Source organism: Macrobrachium rosenbergii, chromosome 55, assembly GCF_040412425.1.
Source record: "Macrobrachium rosenbergii isolate ZJJX-2024 chromosome 55, ASM4041242v1, whole genome shotgun sequence".
NCBI classification, from domain to species: Eukaryota; Metazoa; Arthropoda; class Malacostraca; order Decapoda; family Palaemonidae; genus Macrobrachium; species Macrobrachium rosenbergii.
Genome location: NC_089795.1, coordinates 35,589,793 through 35,608,613, shown reverse-complemented (window position 1 = coordinate 35,608,613; position 18,821 = coordinate 35,589,793). Strand labels below are relative to the sequence as shown.

The 18,821-nt window shown below is 38.2% G+C and overlaps 1 protein-coding gene across 1 annotated transcript in view; it reads right to left on the bottom strand.

Annotated features, from left to right (window-relative positions):
- LOC136835786 (F-BAR domain only protein 2) overlaps positions 1-18,821 on the bottom strand; it is a 261,890-nt gene that overhangs the window by 144,731 nt on the left and 98,338 nt on the right. The window lies entirely within an intron of this gene.

Below are 18,821 nucleotides of genomic sequence, written 5' to 3'. Positions count from 1 at the left end.
TTTAAGCTTTTAAATCATTTTATTCCATGTACAAATTATATTATTGTACACACATGCCATTTTGTATATCACATTTTAACATTTGCTTTAATGAGATTTTTACTGATTTTCTTATTTTTTGGTTGATCACTCTTGCCACTGGAACTATATACATTAGGTACAACTGTAAGGTACATACTGAATAGCCAAGTGTCATGTAAATAAGACAATGCAGTAGCTCCTCAACGTAACAGATGCTCTTGAGGGGTTGGGGTAAGTAACAAAATCCGTTAAGTAACAAAGACCTACATAATAGCCTAACTTAGATATTTTCTATAAATCTTACAGCTAATAACAATTCCATATTCTTAACCTAAACTAACCTGTGCTTTACACTTACCACTGAATTAAGTTATTTATTTTTGAAATGTCTAAAATAGTAGCAGAACAAAATATATTCATAATAATTTTACAGATAAGTACAGAAGCCGGTTTTAGAGATGGAACTGTATGGTTAATATATTTAAGTTTTTAAATTGCTTTATACTGTACATTTCTTTACTGTATATATTTTAAAATATACTTATTTTAACACTTTTTATGTAGGTTGGTTTTAAAATTTTCCTTTAATTTCTAACAAAAACCACCTTCATTCATAACAATGTGACTCGTGTGTGTGTGTGTGTGTATGTGTGAAAACTAGGATTAGGCAATGAGCTGAATTTCAGAACAATAACGGTACAAAATGAATCAGAAAGTTTAGCTCTTCAGGTACAAGAAAAGTGCACTGTACTTAACAGAACATATACCTAACATCATAAAATTTATTGCATGGCTGAAATAAGATGACTGGTGGCAGTGATTAACAAGAACAAAAAACAAAATAATACTACAGTAAACACTCCCATATTTGCGGGGGATGCGTACCGCAACCCCCCGCGAATAGCTAAAATCCGCGAATACTTAAAATCCCTCTAAAAACACTTAGAACTGCCTCTTTTGATAGTTTAAACACAAGAAAAACCCTCTAAAAATGCTTATACCTGCGTATTTTAATAGTTTTATCACAAAAAGTGCATTTAGTCATGAAAATGATATGAAAATACAGTAATAAGTAAATATTTTCAATGAAAAATACCGCGAATGGGCAAATTTTCCATGAATAATGGGTAGGTACATTCCACAGAGAAATCCGTGAATACGTGAGTCCACAAATACCAGGGGTTTACTGTATACATCAACTTCTTAAATGATACTTCAAAGTATATTGAGGATAATTTACACATTACATGCTTATCCTAACTGTAAGAAGAATAAATTACAAATTTATCAAGAAATGGAATTACAGTAAAGGGTACCTAGATATCAGCACCAACACCTATTTGTTCATTAAAACCAATTACTGCAATCTATAGGTGCCTTATTCTGTTTAGAACAATCCTGGTCACAACATCCTATTTTAGCTGAACAGAATGCTCCAACTATATACTGAAGTACCTTCATCCCAGCACTCTGCACCTTTCCTCACTCCATTGCACAACTGTTGCATCTGCTTCTAAGCTCACTACACTCCTAGATGACCTCTGTTTAGGTAATGCAGTGCCAGTCATTGTCATGGTTAATGACAAAGTCTTCCAAGTTTTTGATTGGGTAAAGCACTGTTCTGTGCCCCTTTGTTTTCTCTATTAGCAGGCTTTTTTTGGTATTTTTTCATTCTCAGTATTTTCCTTTTCAGGTGAAGTAACTTGAAACTAAAATTAATCAGGCTGGCATATGGTGTGCGTGCAAAAGTCACTTTCTTTGTTAAGGGGATTCTCAGCCTTGGTGATTTAAATTATTATGTGAATTGAAAGAGAAGTTCAGTGAATTTATGGATAATTTCCTTTTTTCTTTTGTTGTACTCTAGGTTATAACTGGAGCATTAAGCGCAGCGAGTGTAACCAAAAGGGTCCTTTTACACAAGTTACGGCCTCAGACTCTTCTTTGTCTGTGTGGCCCAGCTCTGAGTATGCCTCATCATATATGTCAGGCATTGCCAGGTAATGCTGGAGCACAGTCATGATTTTCCTGGATAACATCGCTATTCTGTGTCTTTTTGGCTGCAAAACAACAGTTTTCTACCTAAAAGGACTGTTGAAGCATGTGTGAGAGGTGCAATGCAGACCAGCCATTTTATTTACTCAAATGAGAACTTATAACATTGTGTTCCATACGCCATGCAAAAAGCATCATGAGACTTCATATGCACACATCCCATCTCAGCCTCTCCCCCTCTGGTCTAAAAAGGAACATATTTCATAGGGTAGCAACTGATATACATCCATCGGTGGCCACTACCATAGGCAGCATTATGGTTAGATAAAGCCACAGGAGCCAAACCATGTCAAGTGTTGGTCCTTCACGTCATGACTTGCTTTCCAGATGGGCACTGGGCAGGCCAACTAGCTTGCTGATACTCATACCAGTTGAGATATTCCCTAATCTCCCTCTCCAAGTGAACAAGCAGAAGTATTTGGGCTGCCTATCCTTCTGGTGGCTGTGCCCTTACACTTTTGTATTTCCACACCTTGGCACCACAACCATACCAACTCCTCCACTTGGAATTCCAGCTATTGCTCAAGCAATGGACACTGCCTCTTAAGAATGCAATATTTTCAATATATTCTGCGGGGATCTGCTCAATAACTAGTAGGAATGAGTCCTGAGCAGCGTAAGCACCATCATGCCAGAAAACACTCCTTCTACAGACGACTTTAAAAGCACAAGAACGATGGTTCACTTGATAAGGAAGTCGTCCATCCTCCATATGCTATGGGTTTGATGCCTATCACACATAATCATGAAGAAGAGGGATAAAGCCTTTACAGAACTCTCAGGCCTTCTCTTTCCAGAAGTCTTTTGGAAGCTCAGAACTGCCAATCCCTCAGAGTACATCCTGTTTCATATGGAGCTGATAAAGGAGCTAGGCAAGCTTACTAAAACAGCTATAAGTGGCTATCTTCAACAGGAGACTTGCCCCCAAATTTGTCCTCCAGCAACACAGCAGAGGAAATTGCCTTTCAGGAACCAAGGAGCCTGTAAAAGCAGGGGATGCTGCCCTTCAAGAACCAAGGGACTTCCATCAGCAGAGGAAGTTGTCCTTAAGGAACCTTTCTTTTCAAAAGAAGTGGCCGCAATCTTCTATCCCACACCACAAACAGTTAAGCTCTTCCAGCAAAGGAGGGCAGCAATTCTATCTCCAGCGGTGCACTCCCTGCTTGACTTTCTACCCTAGCAAGGGCGCTTGGGCACCAAGGAAGCGCCTGGTCAGAGGCAAATAATAAAAATAATCCTAGCCTTGCACACAAGGTACCAGGCCTCCATAAGTGGGAATCACAGCAAGAGATCAGAGAAGAACCACAGCTTATGAAGACTGAATCATAGCAGGAGATAGCAGCAAAACCATGGTTTCTATATGGAAGTGCTCCAGCAAAGCTAATGAATCCTCTTCCTGGAGGTAACCCAATTCTCCAAAACAGTCATGTTCACAGTGTATGATCAGAGTGCCAAGAAGTTCTATTTCTGGATGAAGAAATCAAATCCATGCTGAAGAAGAAAGTAATACAGAAAGTTGTTCAAACTCACCTATGTTTCAAAAGCTGACTCTGTGGTCCCAAAAGCCTCAGGCAATGGACCTTACCTGACCTCCTTCAGGATGGATTTGGTCAAATCAGTAATGAGGTCTAAGTGCAAGGGGGACTTCCTAGCCTTGTTGTACCATCAGGAATAGGTTTGCTGGTGGGTGGGCTCATCTGGTCACAGTTTAATTAAGGTTAATGTGGAGATGGATCAGGTTGTTCCTGATTTTGGCTTTTCCAGAATGGTATATTTGAAATCCCAGGCAAATTGGAATGGTATTCACTGTGATCTTACTGAGCTCAGTTGGAGTGGTATTCATAAGTCCAAATATTATTGAGTGTTTAAATGATCTCTTTAACACTATTATCAAAAGGAGAATTCCTTCTAAAATACTCAAGGTTTGTCTAAAAGCTAAGCCATGGTTTAATGCTCCATGTAAACTTGTCTATCATGAAAAACAACAAGCCTATCATTTACAGAGGAACAATTGTTCAGACTTTTTGTGGCATCATTTCACAGAACTTATAAGTCAAGCCCAGGTTGTCTATGAGAGAGCTGAGAGAGCTTATAATGAGGGTATGAAGGTTAACTTACTCTCCACTGATGACTATAAGTAATGGTCTACCCTTAAGTTACCACTCTTTGGAGTTTATTCTAGCATTCCTCCCCTGGTAGGAGCTGGTGGAAATATAGTATGTTGCCCGAAATAGAGGGCAGAACTTTTGGCTCAAGTCTTTGTGAGAAAACAGTGTGGCGAGTCTGTGGCACTGCCTGTCTACTTTCCAGAACCTAAGTTATGTTCAATGCCCTTTTTCTTTTTCTTTTTCTTTTTCAAAAAAGAATGCTGATTTCATTGCTCCTTAGATTACTACTACTTCCCAAAAGTTAGTTTGACTCACAAGTTTTCTTTCCATTTGGAGGAGGGGAGACATTGCTGCATTACCAAATGGACTAAGTTTATCCTCATGTCCCTCACAATGTAGCCTGATTTTAATTACCTCTGTTTTATTTGTGGTTTTTGAGATGCTGTTCTCTAAGTGTATTTGTAGATTTGCTGGAGATAATAATAATAAGGCCTTGGGACTTGCGATGCACTCTTCAATATTTACCATCTTGCATAGTGCTCTTGATAAGGGTGCAGAGGCAAGCATGGTTGGTTTAGATTTTAGTGCAGTCTGGGAATTGGTGGATCTTTTTTTAACATTTTAATACTAGTAGGTCTTTTTTTAACATTTTAAGTGAATTTTTAACAGGCAGAGCCCAACCGGTCTCTGTTGGTGGCCTGTGCAGTAGCTATACTAATGTCATTTCTGGTGTCCCTCAATGTTCACTTCTTGGACCATGCTCTTTATTATTTATACTAATGACATTCAGCAAGGTCTAGGGTACAAACTGCTTGCATTCAATGATGATGCTACTCTTCTAGCTATTGTTCCTTCTCTGCACCTTAGGTCTGTGGTTGCAGAATCCTTGAATAGTGATCTAGCAAGTATTCATACATAAAGTAGGGCTTGGGGCATGAAGCATTACACTTCTAAGACTCACATCATGTTAGTCGATCCAGAAAAAATTTTTCTTTGCATCTGATTTACATTTAAATGCTGTGGTTTTAAAATGTGTGCGGTTTTTTCAAGATTTTAAGTGTGCTTTTGATAAGAAATTGCCTTTTGAGAAGCAGAAACACTGCTTCCTGTTTCTCAAAGTGTTCGTATTTTGAGGAAATGTTTTTGAATGCTTTGTGATGAGATTATTACATGCAAGTGTTTTACTCCTCATCTTTCGTGTTTGGAGTACTGTTCTCCAATGTGGTGTTCGGGTTCTGACTCTCATCTCAAACTCCTGGATACAGTTATGTCATCCATCAAGTTTATTTTGCCAGCTATTTAATGTTGACTTGTGGTACTGATATAAAGTGACTTCATCATATTGGTTGCATAAATGCAAAAAAACAACAAATATCCTCATTACTCTTCTTTACCTGAGGTACCTGTTTTGCTCACAACACTAGGCAGGCTGCTGCTGCAAAAAATATACTGTATAATTTTCTGGTATCAGGCTCAACACTACTCAGTTTACTAAGAGTTTTATTTTGGCTATAGCTGAAATGAGGAACATAGTTTGCCTATTCAAACTGTGGTCTTCAGATCTCCAAAGGTTTAAGCAAGGAGCAAATTCATTCCTGCTTTTCTCTGATGTCTCCTGAATTCAGGTGTCAGTTTTTTTTCTATTCCCTCATATTCAATTATTTATTACCTTTTTCTATAACCTGTCTCCCTTTGCATGCTGATTTCCTATTGGAACCCTCTTGGGTTTACATCTGTTGACTATGTCCAAAAAGGGTTTTCAGCTGAAGGTTTAAAGAATGAAAGAAAGGATGCTCAGTTCCACATCCCAATTCATCAGTTCTTAAGGAAGCACAGACACTACCCTACTTATGAACAAGTTACATTCTGAACGGCCATTCGTATCTTGGTTTTTAATAAGTAGTGCATAATTTTTGTTGATGTTTACATTCAAATTTTGCTCTGGGCACCTATTCTGCTAGTAAGAATATTTGCAAAGAACATGAGAAAGAAGAAGAATCTGTTCCTTTAAGCCCTTCCCTGATTATCTAGAGTATTCTCGTGATTAACTACCATGTATTCTCCTTACAATAACAAGAATATTTGTTCGTACTCTTAAAATATTCCTACTTATTTCTATCTTCCCAATTTAACTCAGTCTGTTATAAATACCCATTTTCTATATTTAGCATGTATTATTTTAAATCACGCAGTATTATAAGGAATTACTTTGGATGCTAGAAAGGTAAAAAGAATACTAAATTTTGAAAGTTGCTTGAATCTAAATTTTACTTTCTTCTTTTTACCTTTCTAATATTCAAAGTCATTCCTTCTAATATTGCACAATTTAAAAAATATACCAAATATAAAAAATAGGAAATTTAGAAAATGGTGAGTTAAACCAAGCAGATAGAAATTAGTAGGAATCTTTTAAGAGTATGAACTAATATTCTTGTGACTGTAAGGATATATGGTAGTTAATCATGAGAATACTAGGGATGATCAGGAAAGAGGGTAAAGGAACAGGTTCTTCTTCCTTATGTTCTTCTGTTCTTTGCAAAAATTCTTACTAGCTTGTCAGGCAATTAATATTTCAGATGCTATATTAGATCCTGATCCCAAGTAGTTAAATGAAATGCTGATGGCTATTTTAATTAGATATGTCCCTAGAAAGGTCATCAAATCTAGGATAAATAACCAGCCATGGTTTGATGATACATGTAGACGAGCCTACCTTGAAAAAGGCCAAAAAGAAAAGTCCAAAATCGTTCAAATGACAATTACACCATTTCTGTTGAGTTTTGCCATGCTGCGAATAGAACTTACAACACAGACAAGGGAAATTACAATAATTCCTCAAAGAGGAAACTTGAAGGAATTACTCAGCCTCATCTTTGGTGGACCAAATTGGCATCATCTATCTTTGGGTCAGGCTCATCTTCCATTCCATCACTACTAACAGATGAGGTAGATTTACTACTGGAGCTAGGGAAAAGGCTGATCCGTTTCTTCGAGCTTTTGAAACTAAGCAATCAGCTGAGGATGTCCCTCTCCCTGATACCTGTCATCCTGAGCCTATTCTTACGAAATTTGCATTTCACTCCAGTGATGTTTTCTGGATAATCTTGATAGCTGGAGTGCAGAAGATACTCATGGTTTTTCCCTTTATTTTTAAAAATTTTCTAGGGTGTTGTCTCCCAAGATTAGCACATTCTCTAGATTTTCATGTTGATGTAGTATCTTTGCAGATAAGCGCAAGCTTAGTAATACAGTGGCTGTTCTAAAGAGTAGCATATCTGCAGACTGCAGTAACTACAGGCTGATCTCTATTCTCCCTGTGCTCTCCAAAGCTGCTGAAAAACTTATTTTTACACCACTAAATAAGTATGGACATCAAAGAGAACTTGATCTGTTCAAGCAACAAACCATGTCAGCCACACATGCTTGAAACCATGTCAGCCACACGTAATGGGTTTGTCAGCACTTCTCACTCCCCTTGCTGGAGAGAGAAGTAAAAACTACTGAGAAGCATATTTGTATGTTATAAGGAACATATAAATGCTGTAACAGTAAGGCTGCAAGACACCTGTATCAAGCCAGTTTCAGCATATGTGTCTTATTCTTCAAAACTGCCCATAGGTAGAGAAGAAAGGAAAAAGGGAAAGAAAAGACACAGTCATCTCACTCATTCTCTCTTCCACATTATCATCTTAGGCAAGATACAAACTGTCCCGCCAGGGGCACTGGATGAGCTACACAACTTGTTAAGCAGCCACAACTGGACCCAAGGAAAAAATGTCCAAGGACCTGTAGGCAATGTCGTTCAAGCAAAAGGAAGTGAAAGTGGTCTGACGAAGCCAAGCATCAGCATTCAAAACCCTATGAACAGACAAGTTCTTCTTAAATGCCAGAGAGGAACTTATTCCCTTGATGTTATGTGCCTTAGCATGCACTGTATTGGAAACAGAACTTGACGATGAGGCATAGGCTTGCCTGATTACCTCACATAGCCAAAACGAAACAGTATTCTTGGACACTTCTTTCTTGGTTCGGCCTGTGCTAACAAAAAGTCTACAGCACGGAGGTCTTAGCTGATGAGTCCTTTTCAGATAGCAACGCAGTGCTCTGACGGGGCAAAGCAGTTACTCCTGAGGATCGTTGTTAACAAAATCCAAGGAATGGAATGGAAAATTTGTCATTGTGAACTGAGGGATTTTGAGTCTTAGCCACGAATTTCGGGACAAATTCGAAAGCCACAGACCCCCAACCCCTGGTGTGTATAACATCATAATTTAGGCCATGGAGCTCACCAACTCTCTTTGAGGAAGCCAAGGCCAGGAGAAAAACTGTTTTCAAAGTCAGATCCCTGTCTGACGATTGGCGCATTGGTTCAAATGGAGCTCAAGCGAGACTACCCAGCACGAGTTAGGTCCTATGTAGGAGGCTTGAGTTCCCTAGGAAAACAAGACTGCTCAAAGCTCCTGAACAACAAAGAGATTTCCCACAATGAAGAGATGTCCACGTCTTTCAGACGGAGAACTAATCCTAAAGCAGCCCTGCAGTCCTTGATAGCAGAAACAGAAAGGTCTTTCTCTGTTCTGAGATAGATTAGGAATCCGCTATCTGTTGAACAGAAGTTCTGAGTGGAGAGAAACCCCGTCGACAACACCAATCACAGTAGACAGCCCACTTACCCTGGTACACAGCTGACAAAGATCTCCTGAGGTAGCCGGGCATCTGAGTTGCTGCTCTGCAAGAAAAACCTCTTGCTCCTAAGAGATACTGGATAATCTCCAGCCATGAAGAGACAGGGACCCTATCGATTGGTGGTACCTCTCTACATGAGGTTGGCAGAGAAGACTGTGCCAAGGGGGAATCTCTCTCGGTACTGCTAAGAGCAGAGACAGAATATCTGGGAACCACTCTGCTTGGGGCCACAATGGAGCTACTAGAATCATCCTGAGATTCTTGGAACTCATCACTCTGTTCAGGACATGATGGATCAGGCTGAATGGAGGGAAGGTGTACTCTTCCAGTTTGTCCCAAGGATGTTGAAGGGCATCCTCCACCACAGTGGATGGATCTGGGACCACCAAACAACAGACCTCTAGCTTTCTGTTGAACCTTGAAGCGAGCTTCTGTGGATGGGATCTTTAGTGAACCAAGACTTTTTGTATCTGGAGTTGCACAGGGAAGTGTTCTTGGTCCACTGTTATTTGTAGTATACACAAGTGATGTGGTTGTTGGCCTGGAAAATAAGATGGCTCAGTATGCAAATGATGCAACACTTGTGGGTGTAGTGAAATATCCACTTAAGAGAAATGAAGCTGCCCTAAGCCTAATCGGGACATGTACCGGATCAGGGAATGGTGTAGTCGGTAGGGTATGAGGCTGAGCTCCAGTAAAACAAAAACACTATTGATTACCAGATCTTGTACAGATTTCCCACCCCATCCTACCCTTCAGGTGGATGGAACTTTGCTGAATGAGTCTGAAGTTTTAACTATTCTAGGTGTAACTTTTGACTCACATCTAACTTTTGAGAAACATCTAATGAAAGTTTCAGCAAATGCTGCGCAAAAGTTAGGTATTGTTCGTAAAGCCTCATTTATTTATAACATTGATAAAATCAGTGCAGCATGTTTTAAACATGTTTTAAGTTATTTGTCCTTCCTTTACCAGAATACTGTTCTTTGGTGTGGATGTCTACTTCTGCCAGGGATTTATCTCTTTTAGATAATGGTTCTTGGTGGTACGTTTCTATTTCCTAATAGTAGCAATTATGACTTGAACCATCTGTGGATGGTCTCTTGTTTATCACTTTTTTCATAAGTTGTATTTCAACAAAGATCTTTCACATTCACAACTGATCCCTGATCCCCTTATCTGCCGAGAGTGACCAGATTCACTGAACGGCAGCACCAATATGCATGCAGTATAGGCAGTCCCCAGTTGTTGGCAGGGGTTCCATTCCCGACAGCGTGACGATAACCGAAAATTTCCATTAACCGAAAATCGGCGATAATAGCGCCAATCCCTGGTTATCGGCGCCGCTGGTAAGTGGGGACCAGCACCAATAAGCAGGGATCAGCGCAGATATTTGGAGATCGGTGTCAAAAATCCAGTTATTGTTGTCACTAGACAAGCAGCATAAAACCGGTTCGCCAACAATCGAGGCTGCTGATAACTGGAACTGCCTGTAAATGTGCCTCTGTCAAACTTTTCAGTTCCAGAGGTCCTTTATTCCTTACACTGTTGGACTGTGGAACAGCCTCCCAGAGGATGTCGTGCAATTGGAATTTTGGAAGTTCAAGCGAAGATGCAATGCATTACTACCCTAATACTATTCTCCTTGCATTTAATACATTTTTGTCTATTTATTAATTTATTTTTTTCTTTTTTAATAAGTGAGATCCCTTCTTTCCTCTTACTTCTTCCTAATGAACACTATATTCTTTGGGAGCTTGAATTTCGAGTCAATGGCCCCTGTGAGGTTGTTCCATATGAATAAGTTTCATCTACTGAATAATAATGTACACAATATATCACAAAACAGAAAATTAAACCAATTGAAACAGGGGCAAACAAAGAACACCAGCTTTGAGAGGAGGATGAAGAGACATCCTACCAGCAAAGCGGTAAGAAGAAAACTGGCTATGTCACAGGGTTCAAAGCAGGTCAACAACCAAGCCTCATGCATACCAACAGATGAACCCTAATGCCACAGATTCCTTGCATTACAATTTGTATTGTTTTTACCGGTTTCCAGCTAGCGCCAAAAGATTTATCTTTATGTTAAGACCCAGGTTTGTTCCGCATATGAAATGAAATAATAATAAAGGGCACATAGAGCAAAATCTGAAATTATGGGTGGCAAAGGAGAGTGCTCCGAACACAATTTTCACTTGTGACCCTGTCTGTTCGTATCCCTGAAAGTTCAGAAGTTGAAAGTTCGTAAGTAGGGTAGTGTACTGTATGTGCCTTAAATTCGTCTACTAAATGGGGAAAACATTCTAGCTAAAATTTCTGTTTCAACTTTTTTATAGCACAGTGAAAGTTCATAAGCAGGGAAGTGTCTGTACCTTAAATTCGTCTACTAAATGGGGAAACATTCTAGCTAAAATTTCTCTGTTTTAGCTTGTTTATGGCACTGTCTAAGTTCTCACAAGAATGCCAGCACTGATGGTGGCATGGGCACACACAGGCTGGCCATCCACCTCTGTCACTACCTATATGACTGGTTAATCATGGCTGTGTACTGGCTAGAATTCCTAAAAAATCTGAAGAGCATACTCCAAATATATCAACACATGGGTTTGCAGATCAACCGAGGGAAATCAGATCTGTCCCTTTTCATGGAAGCCATATACCTGGGCATGAAAATAAGACACCCTGCAGGGAAATACAAAAACCATTTGAGACCAGATAAGGCTGATGATGTACAATCTTCACTTTTTCACAGATCACACATCCTCTAACTGTCAGAGCGTGCCAAATAGCAACCGTCCTCCTGTCCTTGACAGAAAAGTTCATGCCACTCATCAAGTTTTCATTTAACTCTTTCCTCATTAATCCTTTCTCCTCAGATCTTTAACAATATTTGTGTTCTCTTCATTACTTCTGAATATCTTAAGAGTCCCTCCTTCTAACTACAGATAGTGATGCGCTGGAAGGTCACGTCCATGACCAACATGTCCCATTAACCCTCTGGTGGTCTGATGACGCGCAACCACGTCAATAAATTTTTTGCCGTAGGTGCTCTGATGACGCGATTTCTGTGTCATCAGTAATTACTTTTGGGGGAAATTCACAAAAAAAAAAAAAAAAAAAAAGTCATCTGGAGAACATGAAGACTGCATCATTGCGTGGGCAGACCTTGGACCTACAAGAAAATATAAACAGGAAACCGATAAGTATTGCACATGCAGAGCAGTCCTCCCCAAAATCAAGCAGTTCACCTCCTGTTTTGACAGAATTCAGGATGTCTTTTCAGCGCTCTCACGTGTTTTGCATTTTCGTCACTTATCTGCATTTGTGAAGTGCTTTCATTTTTGTTATTGTTATAAAAGTGTTTGCAAGTGATTGTTGAGTGTTTTGATTAATATTTCAAGTGTTTTTCGATAAGATAAATAGTGAAGAATTACCGAGTAATTACGAAAAATGTCAGCGTATATAATGTATATAAAACGCGTTGAACACCGTAGTTCGGCCCGAATTTATGCATGCTTAGATAATTTTTGTACGCCTGTTTGTGCAATTGTAAATAACTTCAATGTGCATGTATTATATATTCGAATGGCCACTCTTTGTATTTTATCGTGCTGAACAGCAAAATGTAATAATCGTTGCCGTATATTTTCTTTGGGAAAAAAAAAAAAAATTGTCCATAATCTAACGACAATTGCTCAATTTTATTCTAACAATACATATCTCTTTCTTTTTTCTATCTTTATTCCTTACTTAGGTACGATACGAAAGTCAACATAAATAGGTTGGAAAACCTGAAAATTGCACTCCATAAAAAATTAGCATTTTTTAATCGGTAACAGCTAATTAGCAAACACATTTATAGCAAAATGATTACTTCCACATGAAAGTTAAAACATTTCCACACAATTTACATAAAAAATAAACTCCCCAAACATAATTATTATATTTTTCATGATTATTTTTAAAAAATCTATGATTCTCCTTAAAAATTTCACTTTCATCACGTCTTTTTTATTATTTCTAAGCCTTGCAAAGATTTTCTGATTGCTTTAGGAAAATATTCAATCATTTGCCGACATCATAAAACAAACCAGAAGCGTATATCAGTTATAGTTTGGATGTATCAATTTTTACAAAGAAACTTTTCTGCACAAGCCCCCACTTTTCCCTCCACGGCATAAGTCACGTAGTGGGTAGCGCTATAGGAACCCCCCTAAGCGCAAGAGAGTTAACTCAGGACATCATGACAGCCATTTGATGGTGGAAACTGGAAGAGATCCTGCACTTGCAAGAAGGGGTCCCCCTAGTTCTGCTGGACCCAGAAGTTTTCCTATTCAAAAAAAAAAAAAAAAAAAAAAAAAAAAAAAAAAAGAGCCCTCAAGTTAGATCTGTAGACCTGGGGTGTCTGGACAGAGAACAAGAAGCAGAGTCATATTTAAGCACTCAGGCCTTTTTCTTAGGCTTCCAAGCTCTTGGTATCAGTTATGCAGACAACACAACCACTATCATTTACTTCAAAGATGCACTGAGGATTTATGTAATCAAGTACTAAGAGAGATTTTCTTGGGCAGAACACAAAATGGCAATCATCCCAAGGAGCACCCAAGGGGCAAATAACATCATCACAGACTCCTTTAGCACGAAGCCACTGCTGAACTTGTAAATAACCTCTGTAAACCACCAGCTGTCCCCATACTGTTCTCCACAATCAGATCCAGCTACATGGAGCACAGATGCACTGTGCATCCAAGTGATGGCCTGGAGATAGTATTTATTTTCCTACCCTTCCAAAAGTTAAAAGGCACCAATATGATTTTCTTATTCCACTATAACCCCCAGCAGGAGTGGTTCCAAGGACCTTCTCAAGTTGTCTTCAGATTGGCCAGGGTCCCTGGCCCAGAGAAGTTAACTATTAATACAACCCTACTTCTACAGGTTCCATGGCAGATTGAAATATCTCCACTCTCATGCACAGAGATTATCCAGCACTCTTTTAAAAAGAGAGGAGTTTAGAAGTATCAGCAGACTGTCATCTTGACTCCTTTCACAATACTGACAGCTAACATTTACCAGGGGAAATGAGCTAGGTTTGTCTCTTGATGTAACAAGCAGAACTGCCTGCACTCATTGCTACTACTCTGCTATTTGCTGGTTTCTTCATCTTCCTATGGGCCCACATGAACCCTTTCTTACAATCTGCTGAGCAGGCACATAGATATGGGGCCAGATCAAGACACTTCTGTCATGATCAACCACTTTGGCAGAGCAGTTCTTCTGGCCTCTCTCAAACCTCCTAGCTGGGACTTGGTCTTAGTCCTGAAGAGACTAATCAGAACTGTCCATAAACCTCTTCGAGAAACCCCATTCTCAAACTGACCATGAAGTGAACTTCATAGTTAGTTAGTTAGTTAGTTATATATGATTTGTTTAACCAGAACTCTGAACTCTTCATAGTAGACCTGGGATTGGCATAGGGGGTAAGGGAGTTGAATATCCTTTTGCAGGAAAGTAATGCACTCTAAGAGATAGTCATTAGCAGGATTCTCTTTCACCCCATATTCCGTAACAAAGAAGTAATAAAATGGCCAAGGAGAACTACAGCACTCCTTTTTAAACGCCCAGGTTGCCTTGATCCCCCCGAGGCAACTCATATCTATGCTCAGCCCGTTTTGAGGCTCTACTTAAGATTTACCATAGACATTAGTCCCTCCCTGTCAACAATATTCCAGAGCACCACAGACAAGAACAACAACAACTTTCTTACTCAGGAAAGAAAAGTAATTTGAGGGCTTCTCAAAGCAGCAAACAGAGAATAAGAGCTCAAGAGGTTCAACCACTGATGCAAGTCCCCCTTCTTTAAAATTACTCTCAGGGATGCAACACAAAAACACCTCTCCAGTTTATTCACTGGGACTTACAGTTCCTTCATGACAGACTGCACAGGTCGGTAGTAATGAGACAGCCTTTACCTCTTTTCCTCTTAACCTGGCTCTCCCTCTGGTACCTTCAAGATGCTACCATTACCACTGTCTGATTCCATCAGATCAGGTGCAGGTGGGTACTCACCTGGGGACCACTGCCTTATTACATACAACCCAAAAACCTTAATGCTCCACTCAAGAAATTAACTTTTCTAAAGGACTTATTAGGCTCTCCTCCCTTTAGATCCTTTTTCCTCTGTTCTAAACTGCTATACAGGCATTCTATGATTAATGGATTGTCATAAACAAGCAATGTTTTTGTAACACAAAAACCAGATGCTAACACAACCCACTAATCATAATGGGTTTTATTGTCTTTATCCTACCCATACATTCATGCTATTTTGGCCTTTTCAGTACAATGATATGATGGCAGATATGGAATGCTGAGGTTAAGGTACTATCGTATGTAGTGGGACCATTCTGTTTAACTAAAGCAAGGTGGTCAGACTTGGACAATTCTATAAGGAATAAGGCATCTTATGATCAATGGGTTTGTATGAAAAGCTTGTTTTTGTGTTATAAAAATTTGTAACACTTTTTGTGTCATAACTTCTGCATCATTCACAGGCAAAATAGGATACAAAGTGATGTGGTGACTATTTCTGCATCAACAAGAGCCTAAGTAGAAAATGAATTGATGTAGTTACTATTCTTCTATTACAAACTACTCTTGACTTGCACCAAACCATTCTCAGCAGCATAACATTATTAAAATACTATGTCTGAATACTATATTAACTCTTCAACAATTGTCTGTCATATTAGAAAAATTTCAAATTTCACAGACAAAAGAGCTCCAGTCATATCTGAATAGTAGGGACCATATCAATAAAGAACTCTAGTGAATGAGAAAGTGTTTTACCCTCTCAAAGGAACTTCACCACCCTCTTAGTAAACCCTGTGTACCTTACACAAAGTGTTTCTGTTTAGAATAGTCTGCTTTCCCTACAAGCAACATGTAATGCACCCTTTAAACACCCAGGGCTGTAAACTGTGTAGGTGCATAAATGCAATGTCTCAATACTATTAGTATTTAACAACATACATGATCACACTGGAAAACAAATAATATGTGAGGAACCATAAAAACAGGCCATCTTCACATAAAAGATTTAAAATGGTTTGATCTATATGTTGATAAATGGAAAGGAAAGTCATGAATCATTGTTTTTTAAAAATTGACATCTGTTTTCTATACAAACCCTTTATTACTAAATAGCATCCCTTCCAAGTAAACACCTCCCCAGTCCTTGTTAGCTTTACCAATAATAATAATAATAATAATAATAATAATAATAATAATAATAATAATAATAATAATAATAATAATAATAATAATAATAATACCACTGAAAATGTTGTTACCAACTGCATATTTTCAAGAAAAAATTCTAAAATTTCAAAAATAATATTTATAACATTATTATAAGATTTCATGCATTATTATTTATTTAATGTACTCATCCCAACATAAATGATGTAGTACAGTAGAAGACACAGTACTGAGATGACAAATCCCCAACCCTAGGGACTTGAAAGCCTGAAGCTCAAAACCAAGGTACCATCAATTCTACAGACTTAATAAGGAGCCATTGTGAAACAGGCTAGCTCAGGGTTTAAAAATAGCAATTACAAATATGGACTTCATTGCTATTATCATTGTTATTATTATCTTTATCATTATTATTATTACAATGATGAGGTACTTAACCAAATATTGAGTCAAGATTCTCAGCTCTAAGAGGACTGGCTCATCAGTATCAAAAGAGTAAGCAAAGGTTAAGCATACATCATTAAACTAAAATGTTCATAAAATACATTAAAAATTTTCACTCAAGAATATAAGCAAAAATGGCAAATAATTAAAACCCACCTACAAGTTAGGCTTGTATCCACCCCCTAAAAATATATGAAAAACTATCATATATTTATTACTGATATAAAAAACTGTACCAACAACAGTATTTTGTAAATGGTTGAAAGCAACAACAGTTTGACCACCAACTGCAAACATACAGGCAGGCACATAAATAAACATGGGTCAAGAAGCTTCAGCAGCTAAAGAAGTCTTTGCTTGATTACAGCAATCATATACAAAAAGACATACACAATGCATGTAAAATATTAACAACAAAATGTCTCCATCACACAATAGTCACAAAACTGTACTCTTATCTCAAGTGTGGCCACTGTGCATGTGTCAGGAAACAAAGTCTTAAACAAGGATCTTCTTCTACAAACTGGGGGATAAGATGATCACTTCTAATGTATAGGCAAACTATTAATGATCCATGGTCCCTCTTCCATAATAAAAAAATGCAAGTTTGTGAATTTCTTAAACCATGATTATTAGTAAACTTACAGTGAACCCCTCCAACCCCCCCAAAAAAACAGGTTTGATGTAGGAAAAACCTATTTTTGGTAGCTACTACGAGTCTTCAAAGGAGTTACACTCATGGTCCCCCAGGGCTCTGTATGACATACCAACCTATTACAAAGAATTCTCTTATAGTTGGTCTCAGCCAGAATAGTGCTTGTTGGCACAGTGATAGAATATAAAGGACTCAGGACAGGAGGGCTCTATTTCCTGTCCTACAACAATACCTACGCTCTATGTCATACTTGAACAGATGTGACAACAAGTTGATGCCATCTTCATTACACCCCAGGTTGTGCAAGACAAATGTTCACCCCAGTCCAATACCTTTTCATCAGGGAAAGTGGGTGGGTTTGAGGACTCAAACACCACACAAAAAAATTAATAGCAGCAATTTTATAACGATCCTAATCATCATTACCTCTTGAATTCCACAGCATTTAGTTTCAACAGATTGCTCCTGAAAGTGGGTTTCATATACTTTTAAACCTTGTGTAAAATCCACTTTCAAGGCAATGGCATTTAATTAGTATTGGTCCTAAAATATATAAAAATTCATTATCGAGAAAAAAAACATGATACTAGATGAACAATACAACTCTTGCCAGAGTTTAATCACAGATGTAGTAGCATCACACACACACACACACACAAGCTATCTGCAGCAGTGTGCATAATCAGATTAAATGCAAAGACCTAACTTGTGTAGACCCAAAAAGTACTCAACAGTTAATGTAAAACTTTTTGCAATTAAGCACAAGCCTCTGATACTGAATGAATACCCATGCTCAATCAGAAAGGTAGGAACTGGTCTTTCACAGGAAAGTACTTCTAATTCAGGAATAAAAACATTATCACGGATACATAAACATTTACAAGAGAAAGATGCCAGGCTGCTTCTAAATAAGGAAGGGTCATGAGTACACTCAATAACATGACGGAGCTGAAAGCTTTAAATGCAGAGTTGATAAGGGGAGGCAACTAGCATTAGAGTATACACGAAAATTCAAACTTGCTTAATTTTCACTAGTATTAACCTGATTGACCTTATCCACAAACAATCATAACCAAAGTAAATTCAAGGAAGTATATCATCTAAACCCAAGTCTAAATATAGTGTTCAACATTTATCAGTTTCCAAGACAAAAAAACCTAACACTGGAGCAATTACCCAAACACTGTCAACAGAAGTCAACTAAAAAATATTAATTTCTTTAAAACCTTACATGGCACAGCACAAACCAACCCGCCACACTTCACTCTGCACAACTGGAAAAGGAAACATTAGACCTTCCAAGTCTGATCAAAATACTATCCAAAGAAACATTCATAGGATTAAACATTACATAAAAAAATATGAGTTTAAGCAAAATTTTGAGACTTCATGTTATAAGGTGTATGATGATTATTTAATGTCCATTCACTTTGAAAACAGGAATTTTCTTGTACATTTCTGTGGCCTAATCCTTTTTATTTAAATTCCCCAATCACTAAGGCATGAAAAGGTAATATATAGATCAACTTCCCCAAATATTCCTGTAAGTGCTAAATAAATGGAAAGCCATAGAAGGGTTTAACAGCTAAAAAGGA